General features: G+C 53.4%; 1 long non-coding RNA gene across 1 annotated transcript in view; it reads right to left on the minus strand.

Moving 5' to 3' along the window:
- Positions 1 to 1,755: 1,755 nt before the first annotated feature.
- LOC139671991 (uncharacterized) overlaps positions 1,756 to 24,032 on the minus strand; it is a 29,100-nt gene continuing 6,823 nt past the window's right edge. The window contains exons 3-4 of the long non-coding RNA XR_011697836.1: positions 13,539 to 13,690; positions 1,756 to 1,809 (exon numbers count right to left, since the gene is read on the minus strand). This is a non-coding gene — a long non-coding RNA (uncharacterized lncRNA). The remainder of the gene's footprint in view (positions 1,810 to 13,538; positions 13,691 to 24,032) is intronic.

Below are 24,032 nucleotides of genomic sequence, written 5' to 3' on the forward strand. Positions count from 1 at the left end.
TTTTTTGAAAATAAAATAATTTCTTAATGAGATGGCAATGTGAGGAAGACCAGGAAAGGCAGAAAGGCAGACATACATGGCAGTCAGGAGCCTTGCAGGGGTGTTGTTTTCACTCCAGCCCTGAGCATGACAGGGGCACTCTGAGGGGACAGGAGCGCATGGGGGGCAGTACCCAGGGCTGCAGTGCCAGTCTCGGGCAGTCAGTTTTCCCACCACCTCTCCTGAAGAGCCCTGGCAGAGGTGGCAGCCTCAGTGCTCAGGTGAGCAGGGCCCATGGGCAGCAGTGCCACCCCCAGGGAGCTGCTGCTGAGTTTGCCCACCCCTGCTTGGACAAGGCAGACCTGCTGATCTGCTGGGACCTCCTCCCCATCTCTGTCAGCCCTCCCAGAAAGCTGCTGTTCTTTGGAAGTGCTGGATCCTTCAGGAGAGAGCAGGAGGGCCAGGGGAGGAGCAGTGGGGTCAGGAAGCCCCGTGGCTTTGCTGTGTATGAACACCTGTGAGGCTGATGTGCCCTGTAGGCTTGGACCAGGGGGGACATGTTTTGTCTTCTGGGGGCTGCTCTGTGAGGTGTCTGTGAATGCTGAGGGCAGAACGAGCAGGTGACCCTGCCAGCTGTTCAGATGGGCCTCTGAGTGCAGGGAAGGGGCAGGGAGAGTGGCAGAGAGGGAAAATACAGGAACCTTCTCCTCGCACCGTGAGACAAAATCACACAAAATAAACTCGGCCTCAGGTTGTGAAAGCACAAGGCACATGATGGAGGATCTGCCTGATGCATCAGGAGCCCTGCCTGGAAATCAGTGGCCTCCCAAAAACTGGGATGCTGCAACATGCTTTTTGTTGCCATTCTCCTCAGTGCTGTGCTTGGGAAGTTCTTCCTTTGGGATGCAACTTTGAAACGTGGAAAATTGCAAGCAATGAAGGAAGAGATACCTTGGTGGGGTAGGGAGTGCAGGAGACAAACTGGTTACTAACAGGTTTTAAGGCAGCCTGTCCAAAGTGCCCTTCCCAATTAGCACACCTGTTTTGTGGATTATTTCATTGCACCACCCCAGTGGTCTGTGTCCATGCTGGTGGAACTGTGTCACTGTCAAACAGGTGACAGCCTTTGCACAGGAGGCATTGGCTTGTCTGCATTCTTGGCTGTGTGATGAAAATTACATTTATGCTTAATTCTTTGAATCTTTGCCTGTCCCATCGTGCCTGGCACATCATGAACACAGGGTGTGTTTCCTGACTCTGCAGTGTTTGGATCCCTTCCCCAGAGCCTCTTTGTCACGGGAGGCAGCTGGGGCCAGTGAGAAGGGAAATGCATCACACATGTCTGTCTTGCTTAGGGAAATGCATCACACATGTCTGTCTTGCTTAGGGAAATGCATCACACATGTCTGTCTTGCTTGTTGCACCTCCTGACACTGATACAGAGAGACAGAGGGAGGAGCTGAGCTGCAGAGAACACCAGCAGGGAAGAGCAGGACCAGATAGTTTTGAGGAGACTATGCCAAAAGCAGAGCACCAAACCCCACCTGTGTAAGCTGAGGGTTACCCACCACGGCCAGGCCAGGCAGGGCAGGTCCTGCCTGCACACCCTTCCCAGGAAGGGTTTCCAGGAAAGGTTTCCAGGAAGGGTCCCGTGCTGCCTGAGCATGGGAAGCCCTTGGCATTTAAGATGGGTGCTGCTACACTGTTTCTGGATCAGTTGTTTGCAAAGTACAGATTTCAGGGAAGAAAAAGCAGCCTCACCTGTGTTATGCAGGCTCTGCTTCTGCAAGCTCAAAAACTGCCAAACCCTCTTCATCTGTGAAGTTCTTCCTAGAAAATTGAATCAAAACAAAGTATTCAGCACTGCATAGAAGCTTAAGAGGTCCTTGCTTTACTGGGAAGACTATAGGCAACTATAGGAATGAGGGAAGTTTGAATGGAGGGAGACTGGAGACTGATGGAAGGGGGCAATTGGTTACCAAGCAATCAAATCCCTGGGCTGTGTGGCACTGGGGAGGCAGGTGTGGGGCTGTGGAAGCCTCTGGCTGGCTGGCAGTGCTGTGGGAGGGATTCAGTGCTGCCAAACACTGGGATGGCTCCAGTGCCCCCTCACCACCCACAGTGTCACTCTCCTGTCCATAAAGAGGATAATCAGCCCTCCTGCTCTCCCCTGGCCACCTCACTCCCTGAGCCCATCCTTCCCAGGAGCAAGGTTTGCCATGGTCCCTCAGCCCCAGAGACCTGCAGGAGAAGCAGGACCTTTTCTCCTGTTCCTCCTGAGTGCCCAAGTGTTCACCAAGCAGCACCTCCACTTTAAACAGAAGGCTGACTGGGTTACCTTGGCCTCTTACACTCATTGTGCAGCTGCAAAAGGACAACTGCCATCAAACAAGAGCAAAGTGCCTGTTGTGGGCCAAGTGGTGCACTTTGCTTCTGTAGCACAACTGTTGTGAAAAGAGAAGTGCAGCACATTTTTGTTTGCTCACTCCCCCTCTCCATTGCTGTTTGAGGTGGGACTCTATCATGTTGTTATTTCTCAGTTCCACCCTCTCAGTGGAGGCAGGTGGTGACCCTGTCACTGCATAGGTAGTTGTGGCACTTACAAGCTGCTCTCCTAACTCTGTACATCCCCAGCTCCTTGCTCCAAGAAGCAGGTCCCAGAACATGACACTGACTTGAAACGACATTTCAGAAATAAGAACAGGGGCAGGGCAAGCCTGTGATTGCTTCCCATCACTGCTATAGAAAACCAATACCCTTATGACACTGGTCTGGATAAAGGACACGCTCCTGGGAGCAAATGGTGATGCAATGGCTGCGAACCCTGAGGCTCATGTGAAGGTCAGGCCAAGGCCTCAGATACCATCGGTGCAGAGCTGTGCCTCAGGGCTGGAGTGTCACAGCTGGGCAGGGAGGGGACAGTCAGGTCACCAAGGGCTGCTGGTAGGACACGTGTCTTACCAGAAGCAGTGCAAGAGCTCCTGGGGCAGCCAGGGAAGGACTGATGGAGGGAGACAGGGAGGGAGTGATGGAGGGAGACAGGGAGGGAGCGATGGAGGGAGACAGGGAGGGAGCGATGGAGGGAGACAGAGAGGGAATGATGGAGGGAGACAGGGAGGGAATGATGGAGGGAGACAGGGAGGGAGTGATGGAGGGAGACAGGGAGGGAGCAATGGAGGGAGTCAGGGAGGGCCGTGGCTCTGCAGGGCAGTGCCTTTGCACACAGGAGGGGCCCTGGGGAGCACGTGCTGCAGGGTCAGTGCCACAGAGGGGCCTCCACCGGCCCAGGACAGCACGTGCCAGGGGAGCCCAGCACCAGGAACAGTGAGTTAGCCCTGACTGTCAGTGAGACCTGAGGCACAGCACAGCTGGGCGCCCCCAGCCACATGAGCAGGCACAGCCCCTGCACCCAGATCACATCTGTGTGCTGCCCCTGGGTGGCCAGGCCACGTGACAGCCCAGGAACAGAGGGGCTCCCAGGGCTGGCACAGAGCACACAGGTCACAGCAGCCAGCAATGAGCCAGTTCTGACTCTTCTGGTGCTGCGTCTCCACGTAGGCAAGGGAAGGACAGGCTGACTTTTATGGAATCACTGGCTGGCCTGGAGGTGTCACCATGAAGGTGAACAGGGCAGCACGGATATGTCCCCAGCTCAGCAGCCTCTGACCTCAACAAAGACAGTACAGGAACACTGTGCCCAATCTTCACGCAGTGAAAAGGCTCTCACCTGTTTCACCACCACAGAGGGAGTCCCAGAGCTTCCCTTATGGCTGCTGAGTTCTCTGGTGCAGCCAGGGCTCTTGGCAGGGCAGGGGATCCTAAACACCCTGCCTTGCACCAGGGAGCCATGTGGTGAGGCTGGGGAAGGCAAGGTCTGCATCCCCAACGGGGCTTCTTGGCTCTACATTGGAGCCAGGCTGGGGACAAGGACAGAGCTGGTGCTGGGGACAAGGACCTCAATCATTTCCAACAGAACAGGATCCAAATCATGGAAGTGCACGAGTCTACAGAGAAGCTTTGCCAGCACTTGTATGACTAAATCAGCTTCTTCAACTCCCAATCACCTGTGGGTTATTGCCTGCACCTGAACACACTCCCCTGGATGTTACCTGAAAGACCTTCCTTATTCATTCTGCATCTGACTCACTCCAAGTTTCAGCCTGTGCTGTCTGTTCCTCCCTCCTCTTTCAGAACAAAGTGCAGAGTGGAGCAAAGTCTCTGCACAGCTGCTATTTGCAGACTAAGACATGAAGCAGGTGTACAGTGGGAGGATCTCTGCTGCCTCAGTGCAGAGGGGCCATGTTGCTGCACTCTCGTCTCCCACTGTACAGGCTCCCTCTGTGGGCTGGGCTTACACCTGCAAATCCATCCCGGCTTTGGACATGGCTCTGGATGAAGAGCTTATGCCCTAGATGTACAAATGGTCCAAAGGCAAAGAGAAACAAGGCTTCTCCACTAGCTAGGGGAGACCTGAGACGCTCAGCTTTAAGCCATTAGCACAGGCCCTCCTGTCCCTCATTGGAGACATGTTCTCCCTGCTGAACTTCCACAAGGACACTGAGGCTGAACTGAGCCTGGGCCAGTGGGTTTGCTGCAGGCTGCATTCTCCTCCCGGTGGCTTGGGAGGACACGAGCAGGTCTGCAAGGGAAAACCCTGACAAGGGGATTATTTAGCCCTTGTTTATCCTTCAGCATGGCTCTATATCCATCTGGGCCTGCCACATTGATCCTGGGCAACGCTTTGCTATCAGAGATCATGATGCCTGCAGAGCCCGAGTGTGGCCACCAGATGTCACGGTGTGACCACGGACGGGCCAAACCCAGCCCGAATCAGTTACAGACTCACAGAAGTGTAGCCCGAGTGTGGCCACCAGATGTCACGGTGTGACCACGGACGGGCCAAACCCAGCCCGAATCAGTTACAGACTCACAGAAGTGTAGCCCGAGTGTGGCCACCAGATGTCACGGTGTGACCACGGACGGGCCAAACCCAGCCAGACTCAGTTACAGACTCACAGAAGTGTAGCCCGAGTGTGGCCACCAGATGTCACGGTGTGACCACGGACGGGCCAAACCCAGCCAGAGCTGCAGGTTTGGCACACAAGCGTTGCAGCTGCTGGCTTTACATGAGTGGAAGGAATTCCCAGACATGGCTCTGTATCCATCAGGACCTGCCACAGTGATTCTGGAGAATGCTTTGCTATCAGATGTCCCAACACTTGCAGAGCTCCACTGTGGCCACCAGATGTCATGGTGTGACCACAGATGAATCAGACCCAGCCAGAATCCGTTACAGACTCACAAACGTGTACCCGAGTGTGGCCACCAGATGTCACGCTGTGACCACAGATGAAATAAACCCAGCCAGACTCAGTTACAGACGCACAGCCGTGTAGCCCGAGTGTGGCCACCAGATGGCATGGTGGGACCACGGATGAAATAAACCCAGCCAGAATCCGTTACAGACTCACAGAGGTGTACCCGAGTGTGGCCACCAGATGTCATGCTGTGACCACAGATGAAATAAACCCAGCCAGAATCAGTAACAAACTCACAGAGGTGTACCCGAGTGTGGCCACCAGATGTCATGCTGTGACCACAGATGAAATAAACCCAGCCAGACTCAAGTTACAGGCGCACAGCCGTGTAGCCCGAGTGTGGCCACCAGATGTCACGGTGTGCCCACGGATGGCCCAAACCCAGCCGGTGCTGCAGCTGCCACACACGCGTTGTGGCTGCTGAGGTTACACGCGTGGAAGAAACGTTTCCAGGGCAGGGCTCTCCATCCATCTGGGCCTGCCACAGTGATCCTGGGGAATGCTTTGCTACCAGACACCCCGGCGCCCTCTGAGCTCCAGTGTGGCCACCAGATGTCATAGTGAGCCAGAGTTGCAGGTTTGGATCTCCAACACTGCAGATGCAGAGGTTACACAAATGGAATGGTTTCCAAGCTAACTAGAGGGTTGCTTTTGGTTTCAAACAGAGCTGTAAACAAACAGCTGCAATAGAACTTACTCTCCTGCTACCTAAGTCTGTCAATCCTCAACCTAAAATAGTCCCAGCAGCTGGCTCAGTGTCAGGATGCAAGTTTAGTTGAAACAAGGGAAAAACACTGTCCAAGGTGGCTAAAGAGCACTGGTAGGATTTGTGGTGAGCAAAGGGCTTCTCTGACCTGTCACAGCCTTGAGTGAGTACAGGAATATGGGGGCTGCCCGGGCTCTGAATTACTGCTGCTGGTGGTGGCAAGAGGTAGTTGGCTTTGGCTCAGGGCAGCGAGCAAAGACAGCAGGGATGGTATCACCAAGGTGTCAGCAGCAAGATGCGTGCGAGGTCCCCCTGCTGCCTCCTGCAGAGCTGCCCCAGAGGCTGCACAGGGGCTGGGGCTGCTGCAGCAGAGCCAGGACAGAACAGGCTCTAAACTTGGGAGGGCAACAGCTCCTTTCTCACTAGAAAGGGCTGAGCTTGTGTCAGCCAGCCCAGCTGTACAGGCATATGCCAGAGGTAGAGTGGAAACATGCCAGGCTCACTCATCGCTGCAGGAAATCCGCTTGGATAAGAACAAACTTTCTCTGTTGTGTTTTTTTAAATCTCAGACACCTACACTCAGCTTGTCATCAGCTGTCTGAGCCAATGCTGTCTTGCACGCTATGTGCTTCCCTGGGAAGGAAGGGGGATGCTTGGGCAACTCCTCCAAGGCTTCCACTGTGAGCAGGGTCCCTGTGCCTGCTCCTGTGGCAGGACCCAGGTGTGGCTGCCCCCTAACACGCAGCCCACGGGTGGGACACAGTGCTCAGCAGTGTCTGCACTTGGGGCAGCTGTGGCAGCTGCCTTTGGCCCAAAGCTGAGCACTGCCTGTGCTCTCTGGGGCACTGCCATCACCCCTGCAGCCCCTGGCCTGGCCCTGGAAACTGGAGTGGCCCTGCTCTGCTCACAGAGCATGTGAGGGCCTGGGCTGGGCCTGGTGCTCAGGGTGAAGTGCTCTGATGTCAGAACTGTAGGACTTGGGACAATTTCCCGGCAAAGTTTCATGTACACTTGAGTCACTCTGCCCTTTGCTCTGGAAACCTCCTGCTCTGACCTCAACAGAAAAGACCAAGTGAGAAATTCCCCATTTCTGCTCTTACCCTTGCAAGGCAGCTTTTACAATGGGGTGGTATGCAGAAATTTTCTTCAGTCTTCACCTCTTATTTAATGCTCCTGGTGACACTCACAGCTCCTCATCAGAGCTTGGTGCACAGTTCTGATTGAGCAGATAATGTGACTGTTATTCCTTCTTCTCAGTTGCTTCATGGTATGCAACAGGACATTAGTCAAAACAGTTGCTCCTCAGCTACATGCAGTTTGACCTGTCTATGGCTATCTATTACCTGCAGATTTTCTGCTGCAATTCTCTGAAGAATGTCCCACCTGAAGGGTCAGGATAAGAGGATGGATGATGCAGCACATCTTTCCATCTCTGAGAGGATGACAGGGCTGACAGCAGCTCTCAGTCACATGAGAGCAGGATCTGCACAGAGGATCCTTGCTTTTTCTTGAAGCCCTTCCTTGCCAGCAGTGGGAAGCAGGGCTGCTTTCCGTGCAGGATGCTGCCCAAGCTGTGCCTGCTGTGCCTGGCATCCCGCAGGGTGTGAGCTGGCTGAGGCCTGGGGGCTGCCCCAGCTGTCTGCTCGCCCCTGGTGCCCTGACCCAGAGCTGCCCGAGGCCACAGTGCTGCCAGGGAGGAGGGAGCCCATGCTCAGCTTCTCCCTGCACCTCTGCCTGTGCTTTTCCAGGCACATTTGCAGACATGTGTGTATGTATTGCATCCAGGCCCCCAAAGAAACCCCCAAGTCCCAGATTGCTCAGGAAAGAACCAGAGGGAGGGAAATCCCCATTTCCAATGGCTTCTCCCTCAAAAGGTGCCTATCCAAGAGACTGAGGGGGCAATGCCTGGCTCTGCACAGCCTGCTGGCAAATGAACAGAGATAACCTGCAAGCTGTGCTTCCGTGGTGCTCCCTTGCTTTCCATTTGTTTCCCATTTCTACACTATCAAGGTAATTTTTGGCAAAACAAAACCAAGCAAACCCTCTGGCTCACAGCAGGCAGCAGAGGAAGGCACAGGCTCCACTGCCAGGACAGACTGTGCCAGCTGAACAAGTCAGGCCTCCCTCCCTGAGTCGTAAAATTAAGAATGAGTTAAACACGCAGCAGGTGTTAATGGAAGGCACGAACCAGCTGGCAAACCACAAGCCTTGGAAAAGGTACAAACCAAACGCAGACAGGAAATCCCCCACCCAGCCAGGACCTGGAAGTTGTCTACACCTGCAGCAGGAGTACCTGGGCATGGTTTACTTTAGGTCGATTATTTGCAAATGACTGACTGTGAGTGACGTCTGTTCCCTCAGTTCTACAGCAGCATTATCAAATGAGGGAGAAACCAGCCCTTGCTATCTCCTGCAGCCTGTTTCCTCTCAGTGGTAGGTTCTCTCCTCTCTGAAGACCTGGTCCTGACCTCCTTGAGTCACTGGCCCTTAATCATGATGCGGGTGTCAAAGGAGCACTCCTGCCAGCCAGTGTCTCTCTGCTCAGCTGGGTCCCAGTCTCAGGGCATGCCAGGCTGGCTGAGGGCTGAGGAAAGGGAATTATGCCCAGGAGCTGCAAGGAAGGCTAAATTTCTTGGTTGAACTGCACTGCAGTGTTTCGAGGATTGCTGCTTACATGAAATGTGCTGGCTCCCACCTTTACTGCTCCCTCACAGAGATCCAAAAGCTGTAAAGATTACAGGGCAGCATCCACAGGTGTGAATTTTACAGATAAGGCAAAACAGCCTTAAACACGGCCAGTACTCACAAGGAGGAAACCAGTCCCCTACTTTTCCCTCTGGAACCCCATCTTACCTGGCCTGAAGCTTTGCTGGAGTTACACCCCATTCTGAAACCCATCCACCCACCCTTGTGAGCAGTCCATTTTCACTCCCCTCTCCCCACCCCTCCCCTGCCCCGGCATGCCCTCCTTAGTTCACACTGGCTCCAGATAACTCTCCTTGTATTTGCCTTGCAGGAACAATCCATCACTTGGGGGTTCTGGTTTATTGCCCTCCTCCCATGTGGTCCTTGGCTCCAGTGCAGCCTGTGGAGGCACCTGAGCTCCCTGTCCCCCCGGGGACTCTGCCATGGCTGCCAGCTCTGCAGCAGTGCCCACAGCCATGGGGCAGCCCCTGCAACACAGCAGGGAGGGACTGTCTCCAGGGGGGACATCACTTCTTGGGATTCCCAGGTCTGCTGCTCTTGGGAGATGGGAATTCCTTTTTACTCTCTGCTGGCAAAGATGGATTGGGCTGGGTGAATTTTGGAGTTCTCTGTCTAGTGCTACAGATGGGACATGAAGCTGCTCAGGGAGACACCAAGCATACACATTTCCACATGGCATGTTTTTGGCACAGAAACCACTTGTTACGAATAAAGGGAAAAGGATAACTCAAGGCCTCTAAGAGAGGCTGCAGTGGGGACGAGCTGTGCTCCTAAAAGAGGTATGAGCTTGTTATCTAACCCTCAGCGTACCAAGGGAGCATATTTACATTGCAAAGTGTTCCTCAATTAGTAATATTTTTAAAGCTTTCCAAATAAACTTCAAAGCTGGAGCATTTCCTTTTGGTAGGGAAGGGCTGGCTGTGAGTGGGAGCTCTGAATGTCACCTGCCAACCACCTCCTTCCTGCCACCAGGGCTCTCCCCATGGGTGGGCTTCTCCTGCCTTCTTTCCCTACCAGAAAAGCCTCGTGAAATACAGGAGGGCTGCAGAGGGGGCTCAGAGTGGGCTGCTGTTTATCACCTCTCCCAGTCAGCATGACTCGTGTCAGAAGCAGGAGTACCAGAGGCAGAAGGCTGGGCTCCCTCCAGCCTGAGGGGGCTGTGGAGCAGCCATTAGGTGCCAGGAAAGGTAGGTATGAGGACAGAATGCTCAGGGGCTCCCAGCCTGCCATCCCCATCCCCACCACATTTCCCAGGGTCAGACTGCAGGGCACATCTGGTTTAACTGGACACCCAGTGTCATTACAGAAACATGGGCCTTTTGGAAACATGATTGATCCTTTGGAACCGACACACCATGAGGGTGAATTTAAGAAAAGCAACAACCCATTGCAAATATTTGGGCAATTTCCTCTTGGCACATAATTGCTTGTTTTGTGACCTAAAAACCAGTATTCTTTACAGTCCTTCACGGGGGACAGGTTGCCCAAGCTATTTATAGCTGCTTTGATCCCCTCTGCAATGGAGGTGGTGATACATCCATCAGCCAGACGTGACACCGTTGGTGCCGCTGCCACCCCCGGCGGTGCCCCGTGTGACCCACTCCCCGCGCTGCCGTGGGCACACCTTATCAGCCCCATCTATTGCAGCCAGGGAGGAGGTCCCTCCCTAGCGCAGAGGGCGCTTGGGCAATGCAGGACACGGGCATGCTGCGTTGTGTCACTGGCCCTTGATGAGCGGGTGAGGGAAGTCCATCCCGGCAGTACTTTTCCACTGGCTTCCCTGCCCGGGAGCTGGGAATGGGCTGTTACGACACAGGAGCTTCACGTGTTACACAGAGGAGCCTCAGCCAGGCTGGTCCGTGCAGAGCCAGAGGGCGCCTGTGGCCTGGAGGCCCCCAGGAGTTCGGGGATGCTAATGCAGAGTGAGTTACTCTCAGGGATGAGAGAGCTCAGCTGTTCCTCCTTCCAGAAAGCACCTGCAGTGGAACTGCAATGACCCCAGATAGTACTCAATGGTTTGCATTAACAGTCACTGGGAATGTCAGAAAAACAGGAGGGTTGAAGTGTGTGGAGCCTCTTTTCTATCAGCAGTGATTCTGTGGCTTTTTCCACGGCTGGAGAGGAGCCAAAGCCCAGAGCTGGACATTTCCCATGGGATGGGAATCCTAAGAATCGTGAACTGGCAGCTCTGACAGTGCAATTGCTTTGTTGCCATAACATTCGTGTGTTTCCTTTTGACAATGGTGACAATACTTATCTGTCAAAAGGCAGTGATGACACATTGTGTTTAAGATGGTAATAAACGCACTTGTTAAAGCAAATTGTAACACAAAGAGACCCATGAAAAACGCGGGTATCCCTTGGAGGCAGAATAAGGGAAGGGGAGCAGTCCCTGTGGAAAGGAAACACAAAGGTAAGACAAAGGGATGATACCCTGCACAGGAGCAAGGCTGGGAGGCCAAGAGGCCCCTCCAGGAGCAGATGTGCCTGGCCTGGGCACACTGGTGCTCAGGTCTGAGGGTGTTCAGGATGGCCGGAGGCTGGGACAAGCTGCAGGCTTTCTGGCCTGTGACCTCCTGGAATGAGCTAGATGGATTTGGATCCAAGGCAAAAGAAACCTGGAAAAGGCTCCTCTTAGAGACTGTACCACCACTGCAACAGCGAGGATTAACCTGGAACCTCCTGCATGGATCTTCAGCTTCTGAAATCTTGGCCTTTTCAAAGTTTTTATTCACATTCAAGCCCCTTCTGTGGTTTTAGTATAAAGAACTTACAGTTACATACGCAGGGAAATGCCCCTGTCTCCTGCCTAAGAAATTATGTGACACATAAGCAAAAGAGCCTCCAAGCAGAGCATCTGAAACAAACTTCACTAAGTGGCCTGTTCCTCAAAATTCCACTTCCCATAAATATTTTCTGTCCTCATTTCCTGTGTGCTACTTGTTCCTGTTTGTTTAAGTCTAGTCCCTGTGTGGCAGTTGCTGAGATACAGAAGGTGACTGTAACTGCCCCGGGAGCGAGTGACACTGCACGGATGGGGAGGACAAGTGAGCCAACATGGAAACCACTGATATGCAAAGTGCAGACTGGTAACACAATAAATGTCTTCTCCTTTCCCGATGGCAACAGCCTACTTGGTTAAACTGGCCTTTAACACGGCTGAGAGTCCTGCTTTAGGAAAGGTTTTCTTAAAGACCAGAGGGCACAGGTTTGGGCTAACGTGGCTGCCCATGACTCAGGGCCTCTGACGTCATTGCTGCTCTTGACAGGAAAAGAGACAAAGGGCAGAGAGTTCAGACAGAACCAAGGCAGCTTCTAACTTACAGTGGGGGAGGTCTCCCACCAAACCCGAGCCAGCCAGAGATACCCAGACACCCCTGGAACAACGTCTGCAAGCACACTTGGGGGGTCAGCATCTCTAGAGGAGCTCCTCTCTCTCCTGTCCCCAGGACAGTAGGGGTTTTCTCTGTTGTCACCCTTGCTCCCAGTGGTTTCCCCTCGCCCTTCTTCACGCAGCAGTGTTTTCTCCCCTCCCCGGCACACCCCCTGCAGCCCGCAGGCAGCATCAGAGCAGGGGAGGGCGGGCTGTGGCCTGTCGCTGGGAATGCCATGGCAGGCAGGGGAGCAGCGGGAGGCACACGGGGCTGACCCCGCCGCGGAGGCAGGAGACACAATGCACCTGTTTTATTGAAGGGCTGTTTACATGGAGGAGCAGATCCTGCCTTGCTCGGCTAAAACCGTACAGTGCAGTGGCTTTTCTGGAACAGCTCCTGAATGGGCTTGTCCAAACAGCAGCAGGGGAACATCAAAAGGTGCAGGATCACCCGCAGATAAGCACCCAACTGTCTGATCCTGAGTGCCCCCAGGCACGGCTCGGCAGCTTGGCTTCCTGCCATGAGCTCTCTCTACATCCCTCTCTGGTCCCAGAGCCTCTTGCCGCGGTGACTGCTCCATGCACGTCTCACAGCCTTCCCGACTGCCAGTCACACAGCTCTCCTCTCCAAAGCACAGTTAGTTACTTGTCAGATAACCCTCGGTGGGAAGCCCCTTGGACAGGGAAAGGAATTGGAGCATAGGCTTGGGTCAGTGCTTGAGAGAGCAAGTCCCTGCTGCAGTGACCCAGCCACAGTGGGAAGTGTGTTTGCATCAGCCATCGCTCAGTAATTATAGCAACAGATGACTCGAGATCAAAGTGTGTTTGTGAATGATGTGGCGAGGTAAATCGATGGAAATCTGAGCTTTCTTATCTCTGGATCTGTCTTTAATGCTGACTTCTGTCCGGCTTTAACCTGCCCTGGGAACGCATCTGAGCTCCCAGTGTGTGGCACTGGCAGACCCCACGGTGTGCCTGGGGCTGGCAAGGGGCCATGGGGACAGCAGGCCCCGGCTCTGGGGCCTGCCCCACAGCACTCTGCTCCCTGCAGAGGGGCTCCCCTGCTGTCCCAGCAGAGCCAGTGCCCGGGTGCTCTGTGCTGACATGCCCAGCACTGCTGGTGGCTGCTGCTGGCAGGGACTGCCCTCCCATGAGCAGACCCCAGCAGGCAGCTCAGCTGCTCCTCCACGGGGTGCACCCAATGCTCCAGAGATGGGTTCTGATCCAACTGCTCTCAGCCTTGCCCACCCATAAGGCCAGACCCCAAGGAGAGCTGGACAGGAAGGCCCCTGCCTTTGGGGTGGCACAGCACATGGAAACCATGGCTGAGCAGCACAGGGGAAGGACACCATTCCCCAGCCCTTTAATAAATCCACCCTTCACCTGGGCTGGATCTGTCTCCTTGCTGCCACATATGCTCCTGTCAGCTTCAGTGCTGTGTTCAGGAGTGAATTACCTTGCTAGGGTGCTGAGCTGCAGTCACTGCCCACACCTGGTGTTCTCTTGGTGCCATGCCTTGGGAAGTGCTCCGGTGGGATGTCCCATCTCTGCACGATCCGCTCTGGTTCTCCCACAGAGCGTAGAGGGAGTGAAGCAGGCAGAGGTTTTCTAAAGGTGAGACACAAAGAAAGAAGTTATTTAGCACACTGCTCTCTCGTGTGGTTGCACTCTGGCTCCAGACACCTTTCCTGCACGGATCCTGGCTAAGGGTGTTTGAGTCACAAGTGGCAGAGTGTGGAGAGAAGCCCAGAGTGAATATGGGTTAGGTGGAGAGAACAAAACCTGACTTACAAAGCGTTCCCCAGGTGTCTGTGAGCCAGTCTTGATCTCCCCTGGTGATCTCTGTTGCTTTAATTTGCTGTTTGAATTCCACAGGCAGTGCCTCCTGCACGGCCACCATGATGCCCATGGTGGGTAAAGTTTAGAGCAGCCCCCTGGGACTGGGCACCGATGCCATCTCTGCATGAGATTTCCCAGATCACATCAATCATCTGGGTTTTTCCTTGCTTATGCTGAGATGCTGTGCTGCTCCAACACATTATTTCTCAATAGAGCAGAGAGACTCTAATTATTGGGTTGCAAAGTTCCCAAGGGTCTTATGAAAACTGAACTGGAAGAGCAAAGTATCATGACGTACTGGGACTCCTTAAACCGTGAGAGGTTGTTACCCAAAAATTTGCTGTGATCCAGAGGAAGTCTGTCCCCCAAACCAGCTGCCCAACGTGCTTGTGTTTTGGTTGCTATCATCAAAGTCCACAAGACTAACAGGCAATTCATTATCATTTAGGGTAGTGCTTTGAATGTTATCATTTGAGCTTCTTAGAAGGTTAATCTTTCTGTGCCTGGGATCACATCTTCCTGATGAGGAACAATTAGAGTATCCTGTGGTGAAACACTGGATTATTATTAATGAAACTTGTGCTGCCCTGGAGTTTTAATTGACTCGAGTGTTTAAACACATGCCTGACTTAAAACATGTGTGCACTCTCATTCCTGCCACAGGAGCTACCAATGCTGAGAAATGCTAACTATTAAACCCAGGTTTGATTATTTACTAACCTCAGTTCCTCACACATTGTACCCAAAATCCCTCATCAGAAAGCACTGAGCCCTTAATGTTCCCTTGAAACTAAGCAGGGCTTTGACTGCACCTTTCTTTCCCTTAAGTCTTGTAGGAAGAAATGTCTGGATTCTGTCAGTGCAACAGCTATGCACCCTTCCAGCTGTCCTTGCCCATGGCAAGCTCTGGCATGGGCACAGAGGGCTTTCAGGAGCAGGCCCTGTGTGCTCCCAGGATGCAGGTCCTGCAGGAGACTCCCAGCTCTTCCCACAGCAGTGGCTGAGCCTCCCAGGCCGTGTGCCGGAGCAGGTGTGAGGTGCTGGCACAGCTTGGGGCAGAGCTGGCTGGATTGGGACGCCCCTGCAGGGAGCCAGGCCTGGCTGCTGCCAGTGGCTGCCCACGAGGAGCACTTCATGCAGTTCCCATGTGCTGCCCTGCTAAATGTCATGAGCCAGGAATGCAGCTACTGCTCAGGCAGTTGCCAGCTGGCCACAGCAACTGCAGGGGTGTATCTTTTTATTTGTTTATATATGTAAATCGAGTCCAAAGTCTCAAACGATTAAGTCATGCAATGCAAGGCATGTGACAGTGGTTAATAGTGAAGGGCAGACAAGGGTGACAGGAGGAAAGCATGTCAAAGAGGCAGCTGTGAGGTAAATCTCATTGGAATTGGGTAACCTGGATTTAGGGGAGAGGTTGGAAAGGAAGGGTGTAGCACTGGGAGAGCAGCTTTCTTTTTTTTTCCCCTGTGAAGGGCCCTGATTCTCAGGCTTGGGGCCTGACTTGTGTTTCACATCTCCTGCTCCAGGGCTGATGTGCCTCATCTGAGAGGGGCCTCACTGACACCCAGAGAAGCCACAAAGTGCTGGGCTGGCTGCAGGTTTTGGGATATGCTCTTGGCACCAGAGGTGGCAACCCCTCTCCCTCTCCCTTCTTCCTCCCCCTGTCCCCTCTCCCTCTCCCTTCTCCCTGTCCCTCTCCAGGGCTCTCAGTGGCACATGGCAAAGGGCAGAGAGGTGAATGCCATGGGCTTGTGGAAGGAGCCCTGCTGGACTCAGGCTGGATCCCATGGGGAGCCTGAAGCTGAGTGGAAAATGCCCAGCTGAGTGGCAGCTGGATCTGACCCCATAATTACCCCTGCCATCACGTGTCTGATCTGCAGCTGAGTGCACAAACAAACCACCTGCTCCTCACATTAAACATTCCTGGGGCCTGGTCTTTCTGACAAGAACACAAGCCTGGTCTGATCCTCCTGGAGGTGAGTAGGGACCTCTGTAGGGACTCCAGGAGAGCTGTACCCTGCCACCCAACCAGCCCCGTGGCACATCAAATGAAGTTGTTCCCGAGCAGTCTGCTGATGTTATCACCCTTTCTTTGAGGAGTGAGAAACAACAAGATCCTTCAATGACAAACCACAGTGTCTGTTGTGGTACAGGACAGGTTAAAAAAAAAAAGAAGCCTTCCCAAATAATTATAGAAAAAAGTACATTTCATGTTTCATGTCCTTTGTGGTTTTCATGAACCAAGCACCTTACAGGCAACTTGCTCATGATCTGCCCTACAAAGGAGACAAGGGACCATCATGGAATATAGGCATAAACCAGCTGGAAAATCAGACCTGGAGGGGAGAGCAGCACCATTACCTTACACACAAAACTCTAAATCAGCACCACAGCTACTGAGCTTTCAGGCTCACCATTTCAGGGAACAAGGAAAAGCTTATTTTACATTATTTCAGTTTCTTACTGGTGGCTGCTTTCACCCAGAGACCAAACGCTATTTAAAGAACTGCCCTACAGAAAGTACTAAAACAGCCAGAAATTGTTTCACCTTCACCCACTGTTGGCTTGGTAGGAATGAAGGATTTGTATTCTTTGCTACAAGTATTTTTCTTTTAGTTATAAGGATAAATCAAAACCAGCACAAAGAATTAGGTTTGAGTCTCTGATAAGCAGGAGTGTCAAATTTTACAGGCTGTTGTGGTCTATTTGGGGATTTGTTTTCCCTCAGATTCATCACATTTTCTGAGGTTCTGACTCCATAATAAACCAGGCAGGTGGATGTGAAACTTGTTAGAGACCAAACCTGTGCCTAAAAGCAGCCAAATGGAGAGCCAGAGCTGTGCCTGCACTCAGCAGGCTGAACCCTGCAGGGGCCCCTCAGCCAGGGAAGCTGGGGCAGGACAACTTAGTGGGTTTAAACCTGAGTGTGAGCAATGAATTACCAGGACTAGACAATGTGTTTGTTTGCCATGCCAGGGGCTGGCTGATGCACTAGGAATTACTTTCCAGTCCTGTATTCCTACACACAGCTTAAAATACCCTGACCTCACTGGATGTTGCACGCCTGTGGCAGGGGGGAAAGCAGAGTCTCTGTATGTAAAGTTTACCCATTAGACATTTACACCAACAGCACAAATCACACCCAGAGCACTCATGTCTGTGGGTGCTGACCTGCATTCTGGGGTTGGACTGAAGGCATTCCCTGCACCACCCCATATCAGTTTGGCTGTTGCTCGCTAGATCCCCTGGACAAGGAGCCACCCCAGCCCCAGGAAGGTGGCAGGAGGGTTGAGCAATGCCCTCAGACTGCTGTGCCCTGTCCTCAGGAGGCTGGATGATTTCCCTCCATCACCAAGCCCAGCAGGTGTGTGGCACTCTGGACTGGCTGGCCTCTGGCTTTTCCACAGTTGCTACAGGGGAAAGCACTTTGCCATCAGTGCCAATGGTTTGTTATGGCACTGTGGACTGCCCCAGCTCGCTGGCAGTGCTGCCATGTGGGCACTGCTTGTGTGTCCTGTTGCTCTGGGTGCCGTGGTGGGTGGGAATTTGGCTGGCCCTGGGGAAGGAGCCACATCACACACCTGTGCCAGCAGTCCTGTGGGGCTGTGCTGCCTGCTCACTCCCTGCTGGCATCCAGGCAGGCCAAAGCTTTGGGGGAACAGGATCCTCCAGGAGGTTGCTCCACTGATGGGAATGACAGGAAGGATGTCCACAAATGGTGCAGGTTAATGTGGGGAGCACAGGGATTCTGGATGACACCACCAGTGCAGGTGACACTGCAGCCCCCCGGTGCACACTTGAGTTTGGAGAAGCCAGCTGTAAGTTTGAAGGAAGAAATGTCACATAACCATAGGGAAGAGCAGTGCCACATCCACACCTGCACCACCAGGTCTGGGTGCCCTGTTCTCATGGTCATCTGAAGGCCCACAGACTCAGCCAGGTCAGCTGCAGCCCCTGCTACTGCACAGTCTCACAAACAGCAGCTTTGCCAGCACCTGCAAATCCAGTTCTGTCCCTGGAGAAACGTGAGTGGAGCAGTGGTACAGACCATACTTCAGGGTGGAGACTCTGCTCCCCAAACCAGCTGCAATTGTTTCTTGTGTAATGGTGCCAATGGAGTTTTGTAACTCCCTCACATACTGGGAGGATTCACTTGATCATAAGAGCAATTTCACTTTCGGGCACCTACCACCCATCAGAAATTCCAGGCCAGAACTCTAAAGAACAACTAATGGCCCAGGATCTTATGACTGTTAACATTTCGACTGAGGTAGCTCAGCTGGCATGTGCCATCCTCCTCCCCAAACCTCCTCCTCACAACAGGCATCAGAACTGTGGCTCACCCCAAAAGCCCTACCCAGGCTGTGATGGGGAGCTCACAGGAGTCCGAGACGAGTCACAAAAGCTCCTTCTGAGCCAACATGTGAGCTCCAAGCCCCAGGTGAGGCTCCCTGCCCAGGATTGCAGGGGGCACACGCATCCTTCCCTCAGCTCTGGGACCACACACAAGTTTCAGGCGCAGCAGAGCCACAGGCATGAGGGGCACGGCTTAGGAACACTCCAGGCCAGCAGTGGCAGAGGCCACAAGCCCTGGCAGTGCTGACAGGCCTGAGGCAACACCAAAACACGACCACCCTCAGCATTGTGCCAGGCTTTGAAGCTCACACAACCAGCTGTGAGGGGAGACACAGGCACAGGGCAGGGTTGGAAAAAGAGGGTCTGGTGAAAGTTGGTTCTGTTTTGGACACGACTGGGACAAGATTGGGCTTTTTTTGGGAGATTCTACAGACAGTTCCTGCAGGGCAAATCTAGCTAAGTAGATTCATGACCTTTCCATCCAGCAAGACTGAGCCTATTTGGGAGGAGTGAATCCAGTGAAGCTGGCAACTCTCTCTTACAGCTCAAGGTCTTTAGTTAGGCTCTGAAAAAAGCATCCTATCTCCCCTGAACCCATCTTGACCCCTGCCCCACACCAATCCTGAGCAAAATGGTACCTGCACCCATTCCACCCAGGCATACAATCAGAGGGTGACTCAGTGTCACAATTCTGCTCCTGCCTTTATTGCCCAGATAACTCTCCATTACGCTAATGAGTCACTCCTTCACACCCACCGAACGCATAGCTCGGATGCTGCTGCTTTCTGCTGTTCATAAATCAGGAGAACACACAGAGCCTTGGTCCAGCCCGTTTATCTCCACTGGTGAGCTCCATAGTCCAAACTCAAGGAATTCAAGGTTTTCTGTGTGTGTTACAGGCAACCAGCAAGGCCCCAGTACCTCCCGCAGCCAAGCCCTGCAGGGCTGCCATTGCCTCCCACCAGGCTGCTTCTGGAGCCACAGCATGTTTGGCCAGGGCTCTGCAGGCCTTGGATGCCCAGGACTCATGGCCACGTTGGCAGCAGCTCTGCTGAGAGGAGCAGGCAGCTTTAGTCCAGGTATCACCACATTTCAAGAAGGGCAGGAGACAAAATGCTTGGCATAGCATTACCCATTTGTATGCACAACCCATGCAAACTTTTCTGACACAATAGATGAAGAGTTGCCAGTTCTTGCTAATTTGGGAATATTTTGAGTGCTCCTCAAGACCCCAGAAGATGGGGATTTCTGTATGAAATGGGAATCAATGTGTTTTACCTTAATACATGTTCTGTTCCCTCAGGGCTATGGACAAAAGAACTGAAAACATGATTTTAGTGCACCCAACAAACTGAGAAACCAGTTGGCGAACAAGAAAGTGTCTGTAACACACATTTCTATGAGAATGATACAGTTTCTATGCAGTGGCAAGATGAGGAGGCCCAGTCATTTACTTTTCCATGCCTCATGATCTATAACAAAAAGCTGTAGCTGAATGCCCTTCTGACCAGTCTCAGCTGTGCTCTGCAGCTGAGAGAAAGGTGCCCACTTTGTGTCTGCTCTGGGCTGCTGACACAGGCCAGGAGTGCCAAAGCAGCCCTTGGTTCACAGGGTCCTTCCCCCTGCAGAGCACTGACAGCTGCTCACACCAGCAGCCAACGGGTTCAGCTCCCTAAGGCTTATTGGCCTGTTTGCATAAATGAAGGAAGGATGGGCTTTAGAAGGGCTTTTTCCTACAGGTTTCTCCTCTCCTCTGTCAGTCCCCTTCCTGCTTGCTTAAAGCACTTGCTCCCCAGGAGCTCATGATCCCAGGTTTCCTCTGGACTGATGTCCAGAGCTGGAGCCTGTGGGCTCTCTGACTGCCTTGCAGTTCCCCCTCTGGCCAGCTCAGTTTGAATCCCAGGAGACTGCTCCTGCAGGGAGCAAACCAGAGCATACACATACAGAGGGAAGCAGCTCCCATGGCTCCCTCTGCCTCTGAAAGCCCAGGCTCCCCACTGGACTGCCGGAGCTTTTGAAAATATTTTGTTTCTTTTTCTAAACAACCAGGCACGTTTTAAAGTGCTGAGTCCTTGCTAGACACTGCTGCTACTTCCCAGCCTCTCACCTCTCCTAAGAAGAAAGTTCTCCCATCTGTTCAAAAGGGGAAGGATGCACCATGCCCAACACTGGGAAAAGCACTCTCCTGCTTTCAGAGGCAGTTATTGGAATGTGCTTGGTATTCAGCTGATAAGTTACATCTGCAGCAACTTGCTGAGTGATGCCTTGAATCACACGGTGATAAAGGCGTGTGTTTGAAGCTTTGAAGGCAATACCTTGCTATCATTCCCTTTCAGTGCTGGCACTTGGAGCTCTTCAGCCTTGCCTCTGTCAGCAGGTTGTCACACCGAACTAAACTTCCCACCAACTAAACCTAAAACCCATTCGGGCTTATTCGATTGTTGAAAAAAAACATGCACTGGAAAAGTCAAGGGAAACAATCTTTTCCTGACCATGTTCACTTAATACAACCAGCAACAGTGTGTTTTCCCCCAGTGAGTGTGAGCTGCAGAGTGAGACCCTCCCAGGCACCCCAGAGCCCAGCCCTGCAGACTGTGCCATGTGATTTTGGGGCTGTTGGCTTCTCCCGTTCCGAGGCCATCCCCTACAGAAAGGGCTTTACCTGCTCCTGCCGTGGAGCCTGACAGAGCAGTGCCCACCCCCACTGGCTGGGACTGCACATCAAAGCTGCTCCCACCTCCAGCAGCAGCCACGAGCACATTCCAGGGCAACAGGGCCCTGTGAAAGGCAGGCTGCAAACCCTGTAGCCTCGCAGAGCTCCCACCCACCGCCGACTGCCACTAATGAATGCACTCTGCAGCTTTGTTCCCTTATCAGAATCCTCCCAGCAACAGCACCAGAAATTGTATTTGCAACAGATGCTTAAATGAGATGATCCCAGGTCTTTGCAACTTGACTCAAGGGTGGGAAACTCGCAGCTTTGTGGAGATCTCCAATTCATTCATTATACAATCGGATCTTAATTGCTTTAAGAATGTGATTCTAGTAAATCTGGCCTCTAGTACCACTCCTGTTAAAGAGTTCTGTGGCCAAATCTCAGCTGCTAAACCAAGTCAGTCCATCTCCTGGGGTCTTTTCTGCTTCAGTGGGCTCTGAAGTACTGAATTACCTACAGAAGTTAATGCTGTGTTCACCCAGCCCACATTTACCCACTGAATGGACAGGCACCAGACTCACTCAGCTGTCCTGAGAAGCAGCAGTTTCCAACAGCCTCCAGGGGAGCCCTGTGCTATGAACAGTGACACAGAGACCCTGCCTTGGGGTGGTTTTGAAGATGATTATTCCTCCAGAGGAAAGACTGCACAGAGCAAACTCATCCCCAAGTCCTGCTATCCAAACAAAAGGTGTGTAAGCACAAACTCAGTGCAAGAGATTGATGCTGCCAGTAAAAACTTCAGATACCCAAGGGGCCCTGACCGAGATCCTGCCCTCCAGCGCTGCACCAAGCTGGGCCTGCCTGCCAAAGGCAAGCCCAGGTGTCCCCAGAGCCAGCCCTGGGGACTCAGTAGGTGGCAGCCTTCACCGTGGCTTTGCAGGGCTCTGCCACCCTGTGGAAGGTGCTGGGGATCCCTGGGCACAGAGGACACCGACCTCCCACACCACACGTGGTGGGCTGGCTGAGCTTCACCAGGAGATGCTGCCACCACCTCTGCCTGCAGCAATCGAAGAGGTAAAATGATGGGTTTGGCACTTGAGAAGAGGTTTGTTCATTCATAGGGTAGGCAGGAAAAGGGGGAACAACACACTTCCCCTATTTTGGGGGCGGAAATTTAGTACAGGGACAAAAATTGGGTCCATGAGAGCTGTGTTTGGGGCCAGGGACAATTTGGGCACTAAACAGAACTTAGCAGAGCTTTATGGGGGATGTAACACACATGCCCACAAGGAGAGGAACACTTCCACCATGCAAATCAACATTCATTCCTCAAGAAGGTGGAAGAAGAAAGGAGGGAGGGTGGGATCTGGCCACAGAGGAGGTGAGACAGACTCCTGACAGTGAATGAAGCTGCTGCTTTCAGCCTGCCTCCTCCTGGAGCCAAGACTGGGGATCAGCCCCAAGGCATCAGCTTGGTGGGGAGCAGCATCCTCCCCCTGGGTGGGGCTGTGATAGGGGCAGAAGCCTCCTTATGTGGTACAGCTGCAGCTGGAACAGCCTAGCAATCCCAGCCTTGGCATCCCTGCACACCCGGGGGGTTCCCAAGCACTGGAGTTTGAACTGGACCAATGACACTGGACCTCTCTGCCAAAGCTCTTACAGTTTCAGGCAGGGTCAGGCTGAATTTTTTGGAACTGTTCACCTGGAAATGGGAGGAGGAGGCACACTAATGTGAGAAAGCATCCCAGTGCCCTCAATGAAGACTGGCAATGCCTGCCTTCCTCCCCAGCGTGCCACCTGCCTGCCCCTCTCTGTGCCCCCAGCAAGCTGCAGTGACACAGCCCACATTGCCCTCTCACTGAGGGGCAGGTGTGCACTCACACTCCTGCCCCTCTCTGTGCCCCCACCAAGCTGCAGTGACACAGCCCACATTGCCCTCTCACTGAAGGCAGGTGTGCACTCACACTCCTGCCCCTCTCTGTGCCCCCAGCAAGCTGCAGTGACAGAGCACACATTGCCCTCTCACTGAGGGGCAGGTGTGCACTCACACTCCTGCCCCTCTCTGTGCCCCCAGCAAGCTGCAGTGACACAGCCCACATTGCCCTCTCACTGAAGGGCAGGTGTGCACTCACACTCCTGCCCCTCTCTGTGCCCCCAGCAAGCTGCAAACAGCCCACATTGCCCTCTCACTGAGGGGCAGGTGTGCACTCACACTCCTGCCCCTCTCTGTGCCCCCAGCAAGCTGCAAACAGCCCACATTGCCCTCTCACTGAGGGGCAGGTGTGCACTCACACTCCTGTCCCTCTCTGTGCCCCCAGCAAGCTGCAGTGACACAGCCCACATTGCCCTCTCACTGAGGGGCAGGTGTGCACTCACACTCCTGTCCCTCTCTGTGCCCCCACCAAGCTGCAGTGACACAGCCCACATTGCCCTCTCACTGAAGGCAGGTGTGCACTCACACTCCTGCCCCTCTCTGTGCCCCCAGCAAGCTGCAGTGACAGAGCACACATTGCCCTCTCACTGAGGGGCAGGTGTGCACTCACACTCCTGCCCCTCTCTGTGCCCCCAGCAAGCTGCAGTGACACAGCCCACATTGCCCTCTCACTGAAGGGCAGGTGTGCACTCACACTCCTGCCCCTCTCTGTGCCCCCAGCAAGCTGCAAACAGCCCACATTGCCCTCTCACTGAGGGGCAGGTGTGCACTCACACTCCTGCCCCTCTCTGTGCCCCCAGCAAGCTGCAGTGACACAGCCCACATTGCCCTCTCACTGAGGGGCAGGTGTGCACTCACACTCCTGTCCCTCTCTGTGCCCCCAGCAAGCTGCAAACAGCCCACATTGCCCTCTCACTGAAGGACAGGTGCACACTCACACTCTTGTCCTCTCACAGCACCTTACATAAATCACCTTTGGCTTTGGAGAGATGCCAGCACAGTCTGAAGGAATGTGTACAGCACCTACCAGCACAGGGTTTCCCCATGTTTCTGTCTCCATAATCCCCTCATTCAGAGCTAAACCAATAGGCTCACACCTCCTGCACTGAAAACCTCTTCCAGCTCCATCCACTGCCTTTGAAAACAAACAAGGAAACCCACAA

Source organism: Pithys albifrons, chromosome 5 (assembly GCF_047495875.1).
Source record: "Pithys albifrons albifrons isolate INPA30051 chromosome 5, PitAlb_v1, whole genome shotgun sequence".
Classification (NCBI taxonomy): domain Eukaryota; kingdom Metazoa; phylum Chordata; class Aves; order Passeriformes; family Thamnophilidae; genus Pithys; species Pithys albifrons.